Genomic DNA, 19,063 nt, shown 5'->3' on the forward strand with positions numbered 1-19,063 from the left:
CTTTGAGGCAATCAAGTGTAAAACACAATAGTTATGATTGATGAAAGTAAATAGATCAGATTTGACCCGAACACGACAGGAGGGTTAAAAGATACATTAATCATAAACTAATCAATTAATCATTAAAGTCATTTTAATCATATGAAGGTCAATATGATCAGGACATTTAAGAAAACCCATTGGGCTTTGAGGAACTGGGATGGACCATTTTCTGGCTTTTTGTAGACCAAACCATTAAAGAAAGGTCCCAAATCAACATTCTGTCAGGCAATAAGTTTAAGATGTCTACTTCCACCAACTATCTTTAACCTCCCTTCCTCCCTTATCTCCTCCTATCCTCCATATCTCAGTCTCTCCCTCTGCTCCCCTGTTGATCCCATATCTCTCCCCAACGTCCTTCTCTAATCTCTCCTGGTGTGTATCCCCGAGGACCTATGCAGAGGGAGAACGCTCCTATAAACCTTGGCATTCAAACCAACGGTGCTCATGAATTTTAATACGCAACACAAGAGTGTGGGCAGACAGGTGGGCAGCGCTCAGACTCTCTGCGTGTCTCACCCCCGGACCCCATGGGTGCTCAGGGAATCAGGTTTTATCGCGCCTGTTTTGGCTTATCTCAGCAGCCACCCTGCAAGCCAAGGTCAATTTCATGCCTGGGCAAGGGGTGCTCATGCTGCGGGGGGTTGCAGCTAAATATGAAACCATAAATTGACCAAAGCAAACGGTCCACTGGCAGAACAGCAGCTTTTCTGCTCCACTGCACTGTGGGCGGCAGCGCCACGCTTTCATGGAAATGAAAATGAGCTGGCATTTCCTGTCGTTTGACGTGTTTATACAGGAGGTCGAAAATATCATGGATTAAAGTGAAACTACAAAAACTTCACACATAAAGGTCAGTTTACTGATCCAAGGAAGTACTATTCAGGTGTTTCTCTTCTGAGGGAGCTTTCCTGAGACTATGAATAATAAATAACCCTGATTATTAATTCAGTTTCAGCTATTATTTCAGTTTCAGTTCAGCTTCACTCAGAAACTGCAGAGTTATCAAAAATACAATGCCTGCATTAGAACATGTGCGGAAGTGCCCGCAGGCGGCGTAGAGACCGTAAACAAAGGCGGGGGAAGCGAGGACGGCTAAGAGCTAGGCTGAAGCTAACACCGCATCGGCTCGCCCTACCCAGCATTTTCCTCGCCAATCTGCGGTCTATAATGAACAAAATGGATGAGATACGACTACGCATCATCAACCACAAACGGATGATGGACTGCAACATCATGATCTTCACGGAAACATGGCTAAACAGCGGCGTTCCCAATAGCGCCGTTGAGCTAACTGGGCGTAACTTCTTCAGAGCAGACAGATCAGCTGACGACTCTGGTAAGACCAGGGGCCTCATTTATAACGCCTTGCGTAGGATTCACGTGGGAAGGTTGCTTACGTAGTGCAAAGCAAAAAAATAGGTACAGAAATGTTCCGACATTTTCCGATTCACAAAACATTGCGTACCGGCGAGGGAAGTGCGTACGGCACTTCCTACGCCTGTTTCCCTTTATAAATCACAATCGACTGGAAATGCGGCGCAGCTTTTGCAGGCTTCACGTAACGCCCATATTTGCCTATAAATAGTCAAAGAAACGCCCATTCATTCATTCATTTTGACTGACTGCAGGAAGAAGATCGCAGGAATCTCACACCGTGTCAGATTTTGGTTATTTTGGGGAGGTCGAGATAAATCATATTGTTTGGTGAATGCAGTTTGAACCAGAGTAGCAGCATGGAGGTCGGATCGTCATCAAAATAAATAAATAAGTGTCCGAAAAAAGGTTAATGACAAAAAAATACACATAACCTTCCTCAGGCAGTGTGTTTGTCCCGGGGACAGGAGACCCCCCCTTGATGAGAAACTCTAAGAAATGATCGGGGAATCCCTCCGGAGTGGAGTCATGACGACTGGATCTGAATTATTTTTTTGTATTTGGTGGTTTGTGTTCCAGCTGTCGATCAGCAACTATATATCCATAATCCACCAGTTAAAGGAAATACAACTAATGTGTTGTGTTATATTAGCTGTACAATTTACCACATATGGTGTTCTTAGTTTCCATACCTCCTGTGTTTTACGAGCTACTTATCAAGTCTTGGCAAACGGCATAAAACACGATTAAACGTGATAGTATATAAAACCATGCTCGTATCTACAACCTATAGAAATGCAAAACGGCGTCAGTTTAGACGTAATTCTGTCCTCCTGCTTACCGCATCATTTATGAGAAAACATTTCATAACATTAACACAACATATTCAAGGTGGTTTTGAATAACATATTATTTCTCCAAGTTATGTTTTTGTGTGCACTGAGGAGTCGCAAACAGGCGTTTGTTTAATCATTTTAAGATTGGCTTTAATCAATGTTTGAAAATGAATTCTTCATATATGATAAATGAGAGGTAACATTTTATTTATGGTATTATTTCCACATATTTCTCTCCATTCTTCCTTCTGCCAACGGTGTCGCAGTTTCTCGTCTCTCCCGTTTTTGTGCTTAGTGCGTACGCATGGGTTAGAGTTTGCGTGGAGAACCGCACATTTTCTCGTCAAGTTAGTATTTTATAAATCGCAAACATTGCGTAGAAACTGGCGGACGCCATTTTTTGAGCGTATATCCCTTTATAAATGAGGCCCCAGGGGAGGGGGGCTGTGCATGTATGTAAACAAAGCATGGTGTACAGACTCTGCTCATCTGCAATATCTTTTTATTAAATGCAGACCCTTCTATCAACCCAGAGAGTTCACAGCAATCCTAGTAATAGCCGTATATGTACCCCCGGATGCTAATGCTAAAATTGCAATGAAAGAACTGCACACAGCCATTAGCCAACAACAAACTGCACGCCCTGAGGCAGCTTTCATTGTTTTCAATCACTCCAGTTTGAAGTCTGTACTCCCCAAATTCCGACAACATGTCTCCTGCCCCACGAGAGGCAACAAAACATTGGATCATGTTTACACCAACATGGCCAATGCATACAGTGCCATTCCCCTCCCCCACCTGGGTCAGTCTGACCACCTCTCACTGTTCCTTTACCCCACATACACACCACTCATCAAACGTGTGAAACCCACAGTGAGGACTGTCAAGGTATGGCCTGAGGAGGCAGACTCTATGCTACAGGACAAGTTTCAACACACAGCCTGGAGTGTGTTTGCCACCCAGGCCACCTTGGATTCCCATACAGACATTGACCACTACGCCTCCTCCGTACTGGACTACACTGTAAAAAAAGTCCGTGAAATTAACAGGGAAAAGCTGTAAAATCACAACATCAAAAAACTGTAAATAGAGAAACAATGAAGCAGTGTTTAATTTACAGTAATATTTCGTAAAGTACTGAACCAAACAAAACTGTTAAATTCACATTAAGAATATGTTAAAATAATTATATTTCATTGTATAATTTACAGATTACTGTGGTTTGAACACAGAAAAACTGTAATACATAAAACAATACAATACAGTTAAAATTACAACATGACAGTGTTAAAATCATGTTTTTTTATATTTTTTCATTCTTGAATATACTATAATATACTTACTTCTTATTTCTATTTGTTTAATACATATGTTTATTTTTGAAATTGGAAATAACCCAGTACTGAGATATTCTTGGAAATTAAATGAGAATCCATAAAACAGCTGGCGTTTGGATTCTGCGGCCGACCGGCTATTTGGAGTGGAATGCAGCCCACGGCAGACAGCCCAAACAGTAATCGAACGCCTCCGAAGGAAACGGCCGCTGAACTGAGACACGCCTACTGAGCAGTAGAGTTTGTTTCTGTTATTTCATTGGACTATTTAATTATCGCGGGAGCTGCCACTTTTTGCAGGTTAACGGTTACGGCTCAGTGCGCGCCAAGTCTGTCTCTCAAGTCTGCCTTCCACGGACCACGCTGTGTGCACATGAGCGGAGGATCACATCTGTAGCACTGGTAAGCTAACCGTTCATTTTCTTCAAACTTCAATTATAACACTGTGTGTTGTCAGGACAAAACTAACTTCTGTTTGTGATTGAGTGCATTTTGCAGCAAAACGTTGAGGGTTTATGTTCTGCATTGCATAAGTGTTTTTTCAAATGTGTTGGCGCGAACTGCAAGCAAACAGGTGTGTTGTCAGGACAATGCTAGCTTCTGTTTGTGATTGAGTGCATTTTGCAGTCATAGTTATAACTTCTACTGACCGGGAGTTAATTTAAATAGTCTGGTAACGTTATTGAAGTATCATGCTAAAAGCTGAACTCTTTATTTTCGTTTAATTCATGCTGTTGTGAAGCGGGGGGTTTGAAGCTACATCTGAGGGGGTTCAAAGTTAACGGGCAGTCATGTTAGCGTGCTAAAAATGATTACCTGCCGTTTTTGCAGGTTAACGGTTACGGCTCAGGGCGCGGCCAAGTCTGTCTCAAGTCTGCCTGCCACGGAGCTGTGTGCACATGAGCGCAGGATCACATCTGTAGCACTGGTAAGCTAACCGTTTATTTTCTTCAAACTTCAATTATAACACGGTGTGTTGTCAGGACAATACTAACTTCTGTTTGTGATTGAGTGCATTTTGCAGCAAAACGTTTATGTTCTGCATTGCATAAGTGTTTTTTCAAATGTGTTGGCGCGAACTGCAAGCAAACAACGGTGTGTTGTCAGGACAATACTAGCTTCTGTTTGTGATTGAGTGCATTTTGCAGTCATAGTTATAACTTCTACTGACCGGGAGTTAATTTAAATAGTCTGGTAACGTTATTGAAGTATCATGCTAAAAGCTGAACTCTTTATTTTCGTTTAATTCATGCTGTTGTGAAGTGGGGGGTTTGAAGCTACATCTGAGGGGGTTCAAAGTTAACTGGCAGTCTACTTTTTTTCTGTTCTTTCTGCCACTTCTTTCTCTCTTTTCTGTCTAATTTGAGACGTTTATGTTGCACAATGTTTTTTGTTACTGTAAGCTCGTAAAGGGCTAGTTTGGATGCTTATGGATACTTATCCATAGTCAGTGTATTACTTGCATGTCTTTGGAGGAACAGGCAGGAGTACGGGTACGTATGTAAAGCTGTGGATGGGTGCAGCAGCGAAACGTATTTTAGCCACCTAAAAATTCAGTTTACGTGTACGCTATATTTATAATATTGTCACAAATGTACCCTGCTGCTTCAGTCCCTATCAGAAACAGACTGTATAGCTGTCTGACAGCAAGGTAGAGCTTTGAAAATATTCTTTAATATAGCATACACTAAGAGTAATATTGTTTTAGTTTTTTTGGTGGCTTAACTATGTCCACAGCAGTGCATTGCTTAGCTGTCTGCTGGTTCTCCTCTCTGTTTCTCCAAACTGTAGCTCCTACAACCCCCCTTCAAACAATATGAACTATCCCCTAAAAGCAAGTCAAATTGACATTACATTTATCTCCCCTTAACCTGCAAATACACATACATACATTTTTGTATTGATGGTGAGCAATTTAACAGACCTTAAAATGTGTGCTAAAATTGTTTTGTGAAATATTTCAGGAAGACAAGTCTTGTTTTAATTTAGTTTGAATTGTGTTTTTCTTCTTTTTTAGGACGATCATGCTATTCTTCAAGGCGATTCATGCTGAGTGTGGATCGAAACATAGTACAGGACAACATCCCCTCCTTGGTTTCTGCCCTGTCCATGATGTTTGGGAGCTATTATTGCTTCAACATCGCCTACCCGTCAGAGCTGGCATCCACCCTGGAGTTTGTCCAGAGGTATGTGTTTTTTGGGATTGGCGTTATCCAACAATTAATTTTATTAAACTGCAACAAATCTAAAGCAGCTGCTTCAGTGAATTGGGGGTTAAGATAATTGTCATTTTGGCTTCAAAATAATAAGATTGATGTGAAGTTTTTTTGTTGTTAGGCAAGCTATTTTATTATTAATTCTGTTGTTTGTTTGTATTTTTATTTTAAGGTGTTTTTTCTCCATCAACCCAGAGAAGGGCACCAAAGTGGAGAAGACACGTGCATCCCGTCTTCAGGTGAACCCGAGAGTCCTCACCTTGATACAGGAACTTTCGGACCATGAGTGGCGTGATGTCTGAATATGGACAGTAAGATCAATGGCATGTAGCGATGTGCCCAAGTTACAGTTTGTTTGATTATTTAAATCGTAGTTAAAATTTGAAGTGCCTTTTTTTTCCATGTTCTTTTAACTAATTTTAAAAAATGCAATATGTAACTCTCAAAATGTCAAACTATTCTTTTAAGGTCATTGTAAAAGCTCAGGACATCACTGTTGAGTGTAAAAATGTTGACGTGTTACACTCCACTGGGTGGTTTTGTTTTGTTTTCCACTTGGGTTTTTGCTTCTGAAGTGAAGGGTCTCTGCTGACCCTACCTCTTCACCTATCTCACTTAGACACACACACACATGTGTTTTGCAACTGTAGCTTCATCACGTACACACTTCCTTTAGCAATGAACATGTATTCAACTAAGACAATCCCTTATTTTGGCTAAGTTACAGCTCAGTCTGTGGCTGTGACAGTCGAGTATTATATTATACAGGTGCCCACTATAAGAGATGAGACATATAAAGTACTAAAATATTTAAAAACATTATTTCCCATAAATCATTTGATGTGATGCAAGTAACCTCTCAACTTTGTTCAGCTTGAATTTCCTGGACAATGTGAGCTGTTTGTTTATTGTGCAGCCTTAGTTTGTATGTTTTACCAATATGTATGTTGAGAAATGACAGATGTTTTTGATCACTGCTATTATATATATATATATATATAATAAATTCTTGGAAAGGCAAGTTCTTGTTGGAATTTTTTCAACTTTTAATACAGTGGCTCTTAAGGTTTATCTAGCTTTGCATTTTAAATTTTAAGTGCTTAATCTGTGTACCCTGGATTACATTCTTCACATTTCTGGTAATAGTCAAACATATATATACGAAGGTTTAGTGAAGGTGTAGTTTAAATGAAATCTTTCAATCTGACTAATGTATAGGAAAAACATTTTTATATATCAATAATCCTTACAGGCGGTTTTATGCTATATATATATATATTTGAGATTGATATTCATAGAACAGTTTTTTCTGCATTTTAATTGTAATAAATACATTTTACAGAAAATTTAAATTGCAGTATTTAGATGTTGCTTTCACCGTAAAACTCGTCATTACTACGGCAAAATACACTAAATTATACACAACTTTTGATTATAATTTGCGGGAACATTCAGTTAAATTACAGCATTACACTGATGCTTTTACAGTTAAACAGTGTTATTTGTTTGGTATTTTTCTGTAAAATTGAATGGGATTCAATGTACAATAGACAACAACTGCATGTAAATCTTACTGAAATAATCAGTTTAATAGCAACGTGATCATGCTAATTCAGCAGAAAAGGGCTGTTGAAATGACAGATTTAAAATGTAAATTACAACAGTTTTAAACTGTAAAATATACACGTTGTTCTGTAAAGTTGTTTACAGTTTACCGTATTTTTTACATCATTATTCTGGCAACAAAGCTGCCAGGTTTTTACCGTAAAAACAACGGTTTTTTTTGTACAGTGTACATCAGCACCACCATCAACAGTGTCACCACTCTGAAGCAGATAACAACGTACCCAAACCAGAAGCCGTGGATGAATAAAGAAGTTTGCCAACTACTGAAAGCGCGAAACATCGCCTTCAGATCAGGTGACGAACGGGCTTACAGCTCACCTAAAGAAGGGCCTTAGGAAGGCCAAGCACTGCTACAAACTGAGGATTGAGGAGCACTTCAATAACTCCGACCCCCGAAGAATGTGGCAGGGCATTCAGGCCATCACTGACTACAAACCCACCACCCCCTCTCTCCCGTCAAACGACGTCTCCTTCCTCAACAAGCTGAATAATTTCTATGCTCGCTTCGACAGGGACAACCAGGAGACAGCCACTAAGGCTGTTCCCCCTGCAGACCACCAGCCCCTCACACTCTCACCTTCTGACGTCTTCACCACACTGAGCAGGATTAATGCATGCAAGGCTGCTCGACCCGATGGCATCCCAGGCTGCGTTCTCAGGGCCTGTGCTGGGCAACTGACTGAGGTCATGACGGACATTTTCAACCTGTCCCTGGCCCAAACTGTTGTCCCCACGTGCTTTAAAACCACCGCCATAGTGCCAGTGCCCAAACAGTCTGCTGCAGCAGGCCTGAATGACTTCCGTCCTGTTGCACTTACACCCATTCTCATGAAGTGCTTCGAGAAGTTGGTCCTAGCACAGCTTAAATCCCGCCTATCACCGACACTGGACCCCCATCAATTTGCATACCGGATTAATAGGAGCACGGAAGATGCTGTTTCCATAACACTTCACACCGTCCTCTCACATCTGGAAAAAACCAACTCCTACGCAAGACTGCTGTTCATCGACTTCAGTTCAGCCTTCAACACCGTCATCCCCTCCAAGCTAATCACAAAACTCAATGACCTGGGCATCGACGCCCCCCTTTGTAATTGGATTTTAGACTTTCTAACCAACAGACCCCAGCATGTCAGCTTGGATAATCTCTCTTCCATGACCCTCACCCTAAATACCGGTGTCCCACAAGGCTGCGTGCTGAGCCCCCTCCTCTACTCCATCTTCACCCACGACTGTAGCCCTGTACATGGTTCAAACACCATCATCAAGTATGCAGACGACACAACGGTGATCGGCCTCATCCACAACAACGATGAGACGGCCTACAGGGAGGAGGTTCAGCATCTGACTGAGTGGTGTGCCGATAATAACGTGGCCCTCAACACAACAAAAACAAAAGAACTCATTGTGGACTTCAGGAAATCGAAAGGCAACACACACACTCCCATCCACCTAAATGGAACGGCGGTGGAGCGTGTGTCTAGCTTCAAGTTCCTGGTGGTCCACATATCCGATGACCTCTCATGGTCCAACAATACCACCAGCATAGTAAAGAAGGCTCACCAGCGTCTCTTCTTCCTGAGGAGACTAAAGAAAGATCACCTCTCTCCTCAGATTCTGGTGAACCTTTATCGCTGCACCATTGAGATAATCCTGACCAGCTGTATCACAGCCTGGTATGGGAACTGCTGAATGCTCAACAGGAAGGCACTGCAGAGGGTGACGAAAATCGCCCAATGCATCATCGGTGTCCCACTCCCTGCCATTGAGGACATCCAGGGGATACGGTGTTTGCAGAGGGTGCACAACATCTTTAAAGACACCTCTCATCCTGCAAACTATCTGTTTGTCCTCCTACCCTCTGGGAGGCGCCTCAGGAGCCTCCGGTCCAAGACCAGCAGGTTCAGGGTCAGCTTCTTCCCCAGGGCTGTTACCCTGCTGAACTCTGCCCCCTGATAAACCCAAGCCCATACCCACCACCCACAATGCCGTTTATACTGTACATATTCATCTGTTTATAGCCTATTTATAATTATTCTATTTATAATTATTCTTATTATGACTCCTGCACTGCTATTTTGCACTTCTGGTCAGATGCCTAACTTACATTTCGTCACTAGTACATGTACTATGTAATGACAATAAAGTTGAATCTGATCTGAATCTGAATCAATAAGAATGGATCCTTGTTTGTCTCACCGTTTGCAATGGTTGCAATGTATCATTTACTGTGTCATTCAGTTTTGTTAAATCATGCTTTCTGATGTATGTGTTTGATCAGAGGTCACGCTGACTGTCAGATTTTAATCTAAACGTTCCATCCACCTCATATCATCTCCAGGAGCTCCTCTGTAATAAATGACAGCTTTAACTACTCAGTAATCTCTCCACACTGGAAAAAGGCACAGGAGCCTTTAACAGGACCTCAGGCCCCATTCTGTCATCGACCTCTCATGAATTAGATTCCCCCGGCCACCGTCGGCAAAGAGGATGAAGGAGAATCAGGTTAGGGAGCAAGAAGATTAGATGAAGAGAGTGCTGGTTACAAAGGTTCTCCATGGTGAGGCCTTTTAGTCTAAATGCTTTTGTAGTGCACTGAGGCTCAAATGTTGCTTGGTAAAGGGGAGGCCATTTTTTGTCAACATCACATGGTACTTACTTTTATCTAATTCTATGTTCCTGTGTGTTTTGTTAAAGTATGTCAGACTTTTTTTCTTGTGACAATATTTCCCTGACTATTCTTCTAACAGAATGAGCAATTATAGACAAATATTGCATTCAAATGAAAATGTATTTTCTTATTGGTTGAACGTACAGATATTCAACAGGTTCTAGGTCATTTAGGTGAGGTCTATCAGTTTCAGTGACGGGGAGATTTGCTGTACTTCATCAGTCATGTGACTTAAAACCAACAAATTACTCTGAATTGTTGCACAGGCTGTTCCTTAGTCTCCAAGTCAATGTCTTTCTGAACAGGTTTTTAGTGTTGGGTGTTTTGGGTGTCAGATGCCTGATATATGTCTGAGGTAAGCTTAAACTTTGTTCAATGACACAAAATATGTAATTAAATACCCAATTAGAGAATCATTGAGCTTCGACACGTCTTAAAAAAGGTGGTTGCTAACAAGTCGCTAAATATTACAGAGGTTGCTTGGGACATTAAACATCATCTCACCAAACATAAGTCTGTGACTGTGGTTTGTTGATGGCCTTACAGTGTTTTGGCTTCTGGGGAATGCATTTAAGCTTGAAAAAGATATAAATGGGATCTTCATTTGTGAAGATTATATTGCAGAACAAAACTTTTATCGTGACAAAGAGCTTATTTTCAGCAATATTCCAAAATCCAATGGAACAATTATTATGGAAGCCAGGGCAATGCTAACTTCCTTGTTGCCTTAAAAATAAATGTCATCCATGCAGCACCATATTAACCCTTTTAAATGTTCCATGCCAAACATTACTAGTCTCTCTATTAACTGATAGTGTTGTCTTCCAGTGGATAATAGAAATAAACTTCCTGTGGTGGACAACATGAGGGCAGTATCCACAGCAGCATCACATGAGCAAGCACCGGCTGGTTAATGTTAAGGCAGAGGATGGAGCACACTTAAAAATCATAATCCTGAAACAAGAAAGAAGCTTATTCTTTTTCAAATTAAGTAAGGCCTACTTTTCGTGTAAAATGAGTGACAGCTGAAAGGCTGAAAATATGTATTTATTCACCCGGGATACACACTATTCTCAGGCTAAAGAAGCAGCATCTCCTATCTCTTGAAAAATTGGAAATGTCCCTAAAAGCTGCAATATGCATCTAATAACAACATGGTGCTATGGTGCAGCAGCTCCCACTGAGATAAGAAATGCATTACTGGGAGCCACTGGAGATAGTTCAAAGCAATTCTTCTTACCTTTCAGAACGTATATATGGGAATTTTTGTTTATTCGATCAGCCAGAAGAATTACAGCCTATCGAAGGGTCTCTTAAAGTGGATTTAATGATCTGTTTCTTTGACCACGCTATCAATGAAGCGAATAACAAAGTCCATATCTGATGAGACTGTGTGCTGCCAGGTCAGATACAGATGCTGAACGGATCGCTCAAATCAACCCTGATAGGTCCTCTCTGTTGTGCACGAGTAATCATTTATGCTGTAATTAATTCCTCCACAGCCACACTCAATGCCTGTCCTTTGATGGTTACTGTAATACAAGATGATCATTCTAAACAGATGGTGGAAGAGAGCATTCATAGACAAACACATTTGTATGTGTAGCATGTGTACAGCAATGTATAATCCCTTGGGTCAGATACATTACAAATAAAACATTCTTTACAAACACAGAACATAATCCTTATTTCATAAATAAAATATATACATATACATTATACATATAATTTAGTATATCCCCATCGTTTTCGATGTCTACAGTTTAGGGAGCAAAAGCCAGTAGCTACTTAGCATAGCAAGGAGACTGAAAAGGGAGGGCTGCCGGGTATAACAAAATCTGACTACCGGAACTTGAAAAGCTCACTAATTAACACATATGTTAATTACTTGTTTGTTTAATCCCTACAAAAAAAAGTATAAAAAAACGAAATATTGTGTGCACTAGGGATGTTAAGATTCACCGATTCACATCGCACCGGCATAAACGTTCAAGATGCGAGTGCACCGGTTGAAAGAGTGCACATTGGCTACAGTTTGGGTTGAACTCGCGATGCATCGATTGTAGCGTCTTTGCATCGGTAAAAAAACGATTCATTCATATAATATCCTCTCATCCTGTCAGCACTCAGCAGAGATGATCTTTGATCTTTGCTTCGCACTACGGAGGCCGAGAGTCTCAGTTATCAACACTGAAGACAATATATGTATGCAAGAGAAGAATGCTTGCATGTGTGAGAGAAAGTATAGTGGAAACGGCAGGAGTATGGTTGAAACGGAAGGCAGGTCATTATCGCGCTGTGATTGGCTCAGAAGGTCGAGCGGGGCGGGCTCAGATTCAGAACTTCGGATTCAAATCAACATGATGGAGGGAGATGAATCCGTGTATCTTCGGACCATTTGTTTTTCTTTATTAAAAAAGTAAACGCAAGAGCGTCTGCGAGGCGTTTTTGCTTTTAGTTTTTTACCTTATTAAATGGTCTAATGGTCATTGGAGCGAGGGGGGGTCGCGAAACTCGCGGAAGTGATTTCAAAACAAAAGCACTCGTTTGCTTGGAACGGTGCTAATATTATAAACAAGGTGAATTTACGTAAAAAGACAGTGATTCTTAAAAGACATAGTTACATCGCACGATTAGAGGTCAAATGCTACACAGGGTACCTATAAATGATACGTTATGAAAGCTTTAATGACATATATTGCGTTTAAAAAAACTAAAACATTACATGTCACTTGTTAGATGCTTTTATCCAAAGCGACTTACATACTGAATACTGTGAGCAATCCCCACAGGAGCAATTTGGGGTGAAGTGTCTCAGGGACACAACGACATGCTGACTGCAGTGGGGTTTGAACCTGTGCCCCCCTGATCTGAACACCAAAGCACAACCCACTGCACCACACACCTCCCTAAAACAGATTGGCAAACTTTACTCAAAAAGAGGAGAACAGTGTATTTGTTGGGGACTATTTTAAGCGGTGGATTAATCCACATTTGCTGCACCATTGATATATTTACGCCAGCAGCAGAGTGTACAGTGTGGGTATTCATGGTTAGTAGAATATGACACCAACTAAAAATGATTGGCTAACTGATGTGGTTTGAATAGTTTTTGTACAGCAATGGAGTTCCTTAATACAGAGATATCTCAGATTTTAGAACACTGATAAAACGTATCGCTCATTTTTATGGGATGTGATGACATTATAAACAATATCACATGCTTCTTTTGTTTCCTTAGATTCAAAAGAACATACCTTCCCATCTCTTGTACAATGTGTAGGGCAGCTTGCTGAAGCCCCCTGGATAAAACAGCTGTCAAAAGGAAGGACACATCCCAGACAAAGGAGCGCCTCTGAGAGAAAAAGCTTGTGTTGTGTAATTATGCACATCCCTGCATCATAAGCCTCAATGCATTGTTTTGTATTCACATTCTGTGTGATTTAGTATGCAGAGGAGTCCCCGCTGTTTTACTGTCAAGGCTCTGAATGTCAGCGCTGTGCTGGCTGATTATACTGATATGTGAAAGATGAGAGGCGGATCTGAGCATGGGGGAATGCAGATAGGTACTCATTCTGAGAGATAGCCTTTTATATATTCATAACATTATGAACAGATCAGTTGAATATACACAACAGCCCAGTCAGATGTGAGGAGCTGTAAATGAAGATGGATCATTTTCATCTTGTCTCTGAGATGCAATCTAAGGGACAATGTAAATATGTAAACAGTGATGCCTGCACTTTAATCGCCAAAGGGGAGTCAAACTATTTGTATTCATCACATGGCCCGACATGTTGACTCCACACAGTCTCTGTGATACTGCACTGTAAAAACTCGGAATCTTGCCAAGTATTTTTGTCTAATCTCTAGTCTCTAGTCAGAATATGTCTCTCCACTTGATATAAGACATAACAACTTAAGCAGTAACAATGCAGTGAGATATAGGTTCTGGTTTTTAGACAATGCATCTTAAGTGTCTTGTGAAGTCAAAGACTCTTGAAAACATCAAACCTTGAGTTGTACAGATGAAACACGTTTTTTTAAGCTGCTGGGGTATTTGTAAAAAATGTGGATACTAGTTTCAATAAATGAATCTTACTTAATTTTAGAAAACACATTGTTATTGGAAAATCACCAACTAACATCTGAAAACTTTTGAGCATTTCTGGCTTATTTTGTAACACAACATTTCCTGATCCTGGTAATATAGTTCAAAATAAGTTTTCCAAGCTAATTACAAAATCTAATTTATCTAATTTTATCCCATCTTATTTCAAGAAATCTTACCAAGCCAATTTCACTTGTTCTATTGAAAGATTTAAAAAAAACGTATTACAAGTGAAAACACTTTGTTTTTATTATTCTCTTATGATTTCGGAGCAGCATTTTTTCCAGTGTGGGGGGTGGGGCTCAGGGGGCGTTCTGGGGGGGGGGGGGGGGGGGTCAACAGGGGCCAGTGCCCCCGTAACACTGACCTTGGACCCCCCTGTGGCCCCCCCCTCCAAAAGAAAAGGTTATAATATAACGATGTATTGGCTATAGCGGCCGTGATAGGCGGTGCTAATGATACTCAGCATTCAAGTCAAACCCCTTAGAGCGCTACACTGACTGGCTGAAGCGCGCAGGGAAAAAAACAACACTTCTCCAACCAGAGGCTGTTCCCTTTTTACTTCAAGTAAGATCCAAGCCTGGACGTTGACAGACTAAAAATCACCAAAACCGCAGAATGTTGTTGCTGTAATGTGAAAGAAGAGGAAACTCCTGGGATGCAGAGACCCAGATGAACAGCAGAGATTGAACTGTTCACCCTATATTCAGTGATGTAGCAAATACTGTTTATGTGATTTAATAAAAGTGTAACTTAGTTACTGAAACAAATACTGTAAATGAAAGAAAAAACGACTGAAACAATGTTGCTACTGAAACGAAGAACTGTAACTTAGAGTAACTGAAGCAGATACCTGTAAAGAAACAAATACCAATTACTGTATTTTATTTTACGCACACTTAATACTGTCTTTGTCTTTTTTAACCTGCGTTTATTGTGCCCCTCTCATAAAATAACTGGCCCCAGCCTGCCCCCCCCCCCAGTAAAATGTGTCTAGAACCGCCACTGGGCGGGGTCACCTGCTGGGTTCTATATTGTGTAAAAGCAGAGGGTAAACATTTGGGAAAGTCCTCCATCTTGCTGTGTCACAGCATCGAGGATTTTCCGGCGGTGGCTGGTGGGAGTAATGATGAAGGCAGGAGGAGGGGTCTCTCGTAAGCCGTCCTGCTGGTGGTAAATCCTCCACACGCTGACAGAATGTGAGTACAGCGGCAGACACGTGTATGAAAGGGACAATTTCAAACTCCAGGTGTGACCCCTGAGGGCGATGTCATGACTACATGGGAGTTTTCCTATTATCTTTCTCGGTGCACTGTGATATTTTCTTGTTCTGGAGTTGATGCTCTCCAGCTGTCTATAGAGCTGAACCCCCTCGGCTTTCATAACTCCGGTTGTACCCTGTCTTCTTTCACCTTCCTCTACTCCACTTTAAAACCGTGACATTGCCTGACATTCAGACATCTTCAAAACATTTGCTGTAAGGACAATGCATCCTCTGTAAATAAAAAAGTGTGTTCAGTATGGGTTTTGTAGATATAAAGAATTAACAGCCAGTTATATATTTACCCATGACTCCTTCCTTATGGTATCATGCTGTTTGGAGCATGAAACATGTTGTTTTTAGCATACAGTGTGAATGTGTTATTTTTAGCTTGTTGTAATTGGTTTCTGCACTAAACAGTTTTAGAAATGCATACATTGAGTGAATAGCTGAGACTCTTGTTGATTTATTGAGCCCAGTCTTGTCACTTGTAAAGATTACATTACAGGGATGCACTTATTTATTTTTTAACTTTACATCAATATTTAAAATGAGTTATTGTGACCTCTAGGATAATCTCAGCCTCATGACAATTTAGAACCACTAACTCGTGACTGAAGGCATTCAGAAGATGTATGGCTCTTCTAGCATCATTGACATAATGGCAGTTTCAACATAATTGCCTGCCATCCATTCTTTTGCAAAAATCTCCTTAATCACAACATGGACGTTGGTCCTCAAGGTCTTTAGTGTCTGAATTATGTATTTTGGAGGACTTTTAATGCAATCATTTAAATTAAGATTTTCTAAAATGTACTGCAAATAGGGGATAGTAGGGTAAGATGAGCCAATTCTTACCCCCCCCCCCCCCCCCCAAGCACTTCGCTCACTTGGCCCCAAAGCCACTTCTTTTGGGAAAAAACGGTCTAGTCCTTCATGCTAACCTTTAGCTAAATGATTCACATGTATGATACATTTTTTCAGACCTGGATCCATTTGCTTTGACATTAAAGTAATTATACCTGACATGTTTGACTTTGACAAGCAAAACATGGTTTATTGTGTAAAAAATACACTTTACCATGTGCCTTTCTTCATCACAGCCAAATAGAAATGAGTGCCGCCTGAATTTATATTCTCATGACAACAATTTGCACAGTTCCCTAGATAAAAGGGCAGGGTCAATTTACCCACTGGATCATCTTACCCCACTCTCCCCTACCCAGACTTCAAAATTTAGTAGAATTCCAAGAAATGTCACCACAAAACCAGTCAGAAGTGAAGACAAGTTTGGTCTATTATATCTGTTGATCTTGTCACTGTGTCATGAATCATTTATAGTTATTAATAATGAATAAAGTTAACACTAGTCCCACTGGCAAATGCACACAGGGAACTGTCTTTGTTGGTGCACATTCTGATCCTTCTGCTGTATGATAGCTAAAGGTATTTAAGAAACTCAAAGGAAAGCAACAAGAAAACATCAAGCAAAACTTCAGCTTCTGTTAATGTTTTGGAAAATCCCGGATTAGATTCACTGGCACATGGAGTCATGATGAGTGAGCCTCTAAAACCGGGTAAAGGCTGTCCAATCGCATTCATAATTTTACTTTCATGGATATTTCAATCTAGAATTGTTTGGAAATGCGAGGCAAAGTGAATGAAGCAAAACACGACTTGTTGTGGTTTTGAGGTCTATGTGTATGCCATTTTAGCATCTGAATTAAAGAACACATTTACATGAAGGTAGATTTAATTGATTTCAACGTAAATACTAGTGGTAGTGTAGCAAACACCCATATAGCAAATCAGACATTAATTTAAACTATATGAACTATACAAAAGTCAAAGTTGACAAAAGTTAACAGATGGCACACATTGTTTTATATAGGCAGTGAATTTATGGGTACATTTTTTCAAAGATATAAAATAAAGGCCTCTCCATCTGTTAAAGAGTTAGTGAGGCCAGTCTGAAACTCTTCCTTCTGTAGATACGACTCTCTTCCTTTGTATGTTGGTCTTTTATGTGGAACAATGCTGACTTCTGCTGGCCATCAGAAGGTAATACATGAGCCGGATACTTCCACAGAAGCTCAGCTTTTACTGAACAGTCTGCAGATCCCCTGTGCACACCGTCCTCACAAACAGAGCAGCAGCACAGATCCTGGAGAGTGAAGCTGGAGAGTGAAGCTGGAGAGTGAAGCAGGAGAGTGAAGCTGGAGAGTGAAGCCTGGAGAGTGAAGCTGGAGAGTGAAGCCTGGAGAGTGAAGCCTGGAGAGTGAAGCTGGAGAGTGAAGCTGGAGAGTGAAGCTGGAGAGTGGAGAGTGAAGCTGGAGAGTGAAGCTGGAGAGTGAAGCTGGAGAGTGAAGCCTGGAGAGTGAAGCTGGAGAGTGAAGCAGGAGAGTGAAGCTGGAGAGTGAAGCTGGAGAGTGAAGCCTGGAGAGTGAAGCCTGGAGAGTGAAGCTGGAGAGTGAAGCTGGAGAGTGAAGCTGGAGAGTGAAGCTGGAGAGTGAAGCCTGGAGAGTGAAGCCTGGAGAGTGAAGCTGGAGAGTGAAGCTGGAGAGTGAAGCTGGAGAGTGAAGCAGGAGAGTGAAGCTGGAGAGTGAAGCCTGGAGAGTGAAGCCTGGAGAGTGAAGCTGGAGAGTGAAGCTGGAGAGTGAAGCTGGAGAGTGAAGCAGGAGAGTGAAGCCTGGAGAGTGAAGCCTGGAGAGTGAAGCCTGGAGAGTGAAGCTGGAGAGTGGAGAGTGAAGCTGGAGAGTGAAGCTGGAGAGTGAAGCTGGAGAGTGAAGCTGGAGAGTGAAGCCTGGAGAGTGAAGCTGGAGAGTGGAGAGTGAAGCTGGAGAGTGAAGCTGGAGAGTGAAGCTGGAGAGTGAAGCCTGGAGAGTGAAGCTGGAGAGTGGAGAGTGAAGCTGGAGAGTGAAGCTGGAGAGTGAAGCTGGAGAGTGAAGCTGGAGAGTGAAGCCTGGAGAGTGAAGCTGGAGAGTGGAGAGTGAAGCTGGAGAGTGAAGCTGGAGAGTGAAGCTGGAGAGTGAAGCTGGAGAGTGAAGCCTGGAGAGTGAAGCTGGAGAGTGGAGAGTGAAGCTGGAGAGTGGAGAGTGAAGCTGGAGAGTGAAGCTGGAGAGTGAAGCCTGGAGAGTGAAGCTGGAGAGTGAAGCCTGGAGAGTGAAGCTGGAGAGTGAAGCTGGAGAGTGAAGCTGGAGAGTGGAGAGTGAAGCTGGAGAGTGAAGCCTGGAGAGTGAAGCCTGGAGAGTGAAGCCTGGAGAGTGAAGCCTGGAGAGTGGAGAGTGAAGCCTGGAGAGTGAAGCTGGAGAGTGGAGAGTGAAGCCTGGAGAGTGAAGCTGGAGAGTGAAGCTGGAGAGTGAAGCTGGAGAGTGAAGCTGGAGAGTGAAGCTGAAGAGTGAAGCCTGGAGAGTGAAGCCTGGAGAGTGAAGCCTGGAGAGTGAAGCCTGGAGAGTGAAGCCTGGAGAGTGAAGCCTGGAGAGTGAAGCTGGAGAGTGAAGCCTGGAGAGTGAAGCTGGAGAGTGAAGCTGGAGAGTGAAGCTGGAGAGTGAAGCTGGAGAGTGAAGCAGGAGAGTGAAGCCTGGAGAGTGAA

At 41.7% G+C, this 19,063-nt stretch overlaps 1 protein-coding gene and 1 long non-coding RNA gene across 2 annotated transcripts in view; one reads left to right on the plus strand and one right to left on the minus strand.

The window, feature by feature from the left end:
• LOC117485720 (inactive dipeptidyl peptidase 10-like) overlaps positions 1-19,063 on the minus strand; it is a 430,229-nt gene that overhangs the window by 349,693 nt on the left and 61,473 nt on the right. The window lies entirely within an intron of this gene.
• On the plus strand, positions 3,964-6,150 carry LOC117485721. Its single transcript, XR_004556236.1, has 3 exons — positions 3,964-3,988; positions 4,418-5,772; positions 5,975-6,150. It is a non-coding gene; the product is annotated as an uncharacterized LOC117485721 (long non-coding RNA).

The sequence above is a fragment of the Trematomus bernacchii genome, unplaced genomic scaffold (assembly GCF_902827165.1).
Source record: "Trematomus bernacchii unplaced genomic scaffold, fTreBer1.1, whole genome shotgun sequence".
NCBI lineage: Eukaryota > Metazoa > Chordata > Actinopteri > Perciformes > Nototheniidae > Trematomus > Trematomus bernacchii.